This window comes from Schistocerca piceifrons, chromosome 8 (assembly GCF_021461385.2).
Source record: "Schistocerca piceifrons isolate TAMUIC-IGC-003096 chromosome 8, iqSchPice1.1, whole genome shotgun sequence".
Classification (NCBI taxonomy): Eukaryota; Metazoa; Arthropoda; class Insecta; order Orthoptera; family Acrididae; genus Schistocerca; species Schistocerca piceifrons.
The window spans coordinates 397637573-397642175 of record NC_060145.1 but is presented as its reverse complement, the minus strand read 5'-3'; positions in this window follow the sequence as shown (position 1 = coordinate 397642175).

Genomic DNA, 4603 nt, shown 5'->3' with positions numbered 1-4603 from the left:
GAAAGAAGAAATGGGAATGTGAATGTCTGAAAAGAAGAACGACATACTCCTTATTAATTTACTCTCTAAAATCCGATATCCCTTGCGGCGAAACATTAGTTAATAAAGTGTAGCGGGACAATGTTCAAAACATGACTGAAAATAGTTCACTAAATAGAGATAAGAGCATCAAAGATTGACAAGTCATCTAAAGTCGGCGTAGAATTTTAAAATGTTAGAAATAACGAATATTTACAGGGTCACAGAGAAAGCATCCTAGGTTTTGGAGGGAAATGTCATAATTGTAATGATCTGCACTACAACAGAAGCAAGAAGCACAACTTAAGGAAAAATAATGTAATGTGTGTTTCAGCTCACAAGCGACATTGAAGCAGATAGTTCCTGTGACTTAGTATGGGCAGAGGTTATATTCGACAACCGAAATAAATTAATAACCGGCTCCTTTTACCGACCCCCGGTCTCAGATGAAACAGTTGCTGAATAGTTCAAAGAAAAGTTGAGTTTCATCACAAATAGGTACGCTACTCATACAATTATAGTTGGCAGTGACTTCAATCTGCCTTCTGTATGTTGACAAAAATACATTTTCAGACCCTATTGTAGATAGAAAACAACTTCCGTAATTGTTCTAAATGCTTTTTTAAAAAATTATTTTGAACAATTATTTGACGAGGCCATTCAAATTTTAAATGGTTACGAAAACACACTTGACCTCTTGTTGTTGTTGTTGTGGTCTTCAGTCCTGAGACTGGTTTGATGCAGCTCTCCATGCTACTCTATCCTGTGCAAGCTTCTTCATCTCCCAGTACCTACTGCAACCTACATCCTTCTGAATCTGCTTAGTGTATTCATCTCTTGGTCTCCCTCTACGATTTTTACCCTCCACGCTGCCCTCCAATGCTAAATTTGTGATCCCTTGATGCCCCAAAACATGTCCTACCAACCGATCCCTTCTTCTAGTCAAGTTGTGCCACAAACTTCCCTTCTCCCCAATCCTATTCAATACCTCCTCATTAGTTACGTGATCTACCCACCTTATCTTCAGCATTCTTCTGTAGCACCACATTTCGAAAGCTTCTAGTCTCTTCTTGTCCAAACTGGTTATCGTCCATGTTTCACTTCCATACATGGCTACACTCCATACAAATACTTTCAGAAACGACTTCCTGACACTTAAATCTATACTCGATGTTAACAAATTTCTCTTCTTCAGAAACGATTTCCTTGCCATTGCCAGTCTACATTTTATATCCTCTCTACTTCGACCATCATCAGTTATTTTACTCCCTAAATAGCAAAACTCCTTTACTACTTTAAGTGTCTCATTTCCTAATCTAATTCCCTGAGCATCACCCGGCTTAATTCGACTACATTCCATTATCCTCGTTTTGCTTTTGTTGATGTTCATCTTATATCCTCCTTTCAAGACATTGTCCATTCCGTTCAACTGCTCTTCCAAGTCCTTTGCTGTCTCTGATAGAATTACAATGTCATCGGCAAACCTCAAAGTTTTTACTTCTTCTCCATGAATTTTAATACCTACTCCGAATTTTTCTTTTGTTTCCTTTACTGCTTGCTCAATATACAGATTGAATAACATCGGGGAGAGGCTACAACTCTGTCTTACTCCTTTCCCAATCACTGCTTCCCTTTCATGCCCCTCGACTCTTATAACTGCCATCTGGTTTCTGTACAAATTGTAAATAACCTTTCGCTCCCTGTATTTTACCCCTGCCACCTTCAGAATTTGAAAGAGAGTATTCCAGTTAACGTTGTCAAAAGCTTTCTCTAAGTCTACAAATGCTAGAAACGTAGGTTTGCCTTTTCTTAATCTTTCTTCTAAGATAAGTCGTAAGGCTAGTATTGCCTCACGTGTTCCAACATTTCTACGGAATCCAAACTGATCTTCCCCGAGGTCCGCTTCTACCAGTTTTTCCATTCGTCTGTAAAGAATTCGCGTTAGTATTTTGCAGCTGTGACTTATTAAACTGATAGTCCGGTAATTTTCACATCTGTCAACACCTGCTTTCTTTGGGATTGGAATTATTATATTCTTCTTGAAGTCTGTGGGTATTTCGCCTGTCTCATACATCTTGCTCACCAGATGGTAGAGTTTTGTCATGACTGGCTCACCCAAGGCCATCAGTAGTTCTAATGGAATGTTGTCTACTCCCGGGGCCTTGTTTCGACTCAGGTTTTTCAGTGCTCTGTCAAACTCTTCACGCAGTATCTTATCTCCCATATCATCTTCATCTACATCCTCTTCCATTTCCATAATATTGTCCTCAAGTACAGCGCCCTTGTATAAACCCTCTATATACTCCTTCCACCTTTCTGCCTTCCCTTCTTTGCTTAGAACTGGGTTGCCATCTGAGCTCTTGATATTCATACAAGTGGTTCTCTTCTCTCCAAAGGTCTCTTTAATCTTCCTGTAGGCAGTATCTATCTTACCCCTAGTGAGACAAGCCTCTACATCCTTGACCTCTTAGCCACAAATAATCCTGAACATCACGACGGATACAGGGATTAGTGAACACATAGTCGTAGCGAGGCTCAATTCCGTAACGAAGAAATTCAGCAAAACTAAACGCGAAATATATCTATTTATAAAAGCAGCTAAAAATTCGGTTGACGTCTTGCTAAGAGACAGTGTCCAATCCTTCAAACTATGTAAGTGAAGACCATATGTGGCTAAGTTCAAAGAAATAGTATCAACAGTGCTCGAGAGATTCATACCAAATTAATTAATAAGAGACGGAATTGGTCCTCCATGGTACACAAAACATGACAGAAAGCTGCTGCAGGAGCACCGAAAAAGGCACGCATAATTTAGACGGACGCAAAATCTCCAAGATTGGCGAAGTTTTAGTGCGGCTCGAAATTTGGTGCGGATTTCAATGCGAGATGCATTTAATAGTTCCCACAATGAAAGTGTCTCTAGAAATGTGGCAGAAAATGCGAAGAGATTCTGGTCACATGTTAAGTAAACCAGCGGCAAGGCTAAGTAAGTACCTTTACTGCGAGACAGCGATGAGGAGGAGGGGGAGACAAGGGACCCAACCCCTCGGAGCAGGTAAAATGGTGGCAAATGTCCGGCGTGGCAAATGTCCGGCATTCTTTGAAACCAAACCTCGGAGGGAGCGGCTTCGGGAACTGTGGCATGGGGCCTTGACTACCTGCCGGCCGCCGCTGTTGAACAAGGAGAGAAGGACTAATTTCTTCCTCGCCACTGTGGCAGCACAGTCATGTTTACGCCGGAGGAACAGAGAAGGGGAAGCAGTATGGCGTACACGCCAGTGTTCTTACGAGTGGAGCGGTGCCAGCCTCTCACGCACCATATGTTTACTCACAACTAATTTTGCCGAAGACGAGATCTAATCTGGAAATTCGAATGCAATGTTCGATACTGCGGTTGCATGTTAAGCCTGAAGCAATTTTGCTAAGCCCTTCAAAGGCAGCTTCCGAGGGTTTTTTTTTCTTCCCGCATTATGGAAAACAATGGTTGAACATTACTACAGTCAAACATGTCCAACACCTACAATGGCTAGAAGTATTCCGAATGGGTAAATACGCTGTGAGTAATTACAAGGGATAAAGACATTGCTAATAAGCCTGGCTTAAGTTGGGTTTCGACGTGTTTTTGAAAATTTTTGCTATCCGTTTCTGAGTGATAGTCGGACGTTTTGGTTTTTGAGCCATGAAACACCTGTCTCCGCCTGTATGAACAACAATTAAACTCTGACCGGTAATTTGTTTGACAATACTACACGCCCACTATCACTTTACCAAGATTTATTTACTGTATAATGCGTGTGAATCCATGTTTCATCTTAGTAAACTACTGGTCGCTTTGATTCTGATGAAAACCCGAGAAAGTATGGTCTTTCAGTAACAATACCATCTCGTCCGCACAAAACAATACGTTAATTTTGACACCTTCTAAAACGAAAATCCATAGACAGAACATTGTTTCTAAGGGTTTCCTTGCTAGCTTTGAAGCTCACTTCTGTTTTAGGTTAAGTAGTGTGTAAGTTTAGGGACTGATGACCTTTTTCAGTTAAGTCCCATAAGATTTCACACACATTTGAACATTTTTGTAAATTCACGAGGCTTATTAAAATTAAAACTGTGTGCCCGACCGAGACTCGAACTCAGTCTCGGTCGGGCACACAGTTTTAATCTGCCAGGAAGTTTCATATCAGCGCACACTCCGCTGCAGAGTGAAAATCTCGTTCTGGAAACATCCCTTATTAAAATTAGCTAGATTTCTTCAATCAGGTATGACTCCATTTTTGAGCTTGTACCCAGGGACTGTTTTGTACAAATCTGTAGAGAATGTCACCAATCAGTCGCAATTTTTGTCTTTATTTTCCAGATCTACATAGATTTCGGGCACTGTGTGGCTATTCTCAATGCTTTGAGTTATGTTTACATCTATACTGTCATGCTGAACGTAACTGTCAGCATGAAGGTTTAGATGTAAGCACATATTAAAAGCCTTGAGACTGGCCGAAACCTATGTAGATTTGAAAAGTAAAAACAAAATTTGCGATTGATTGCTGGCATCTCCTACAGATCTGATTAAATAAAATTCCACAAACGT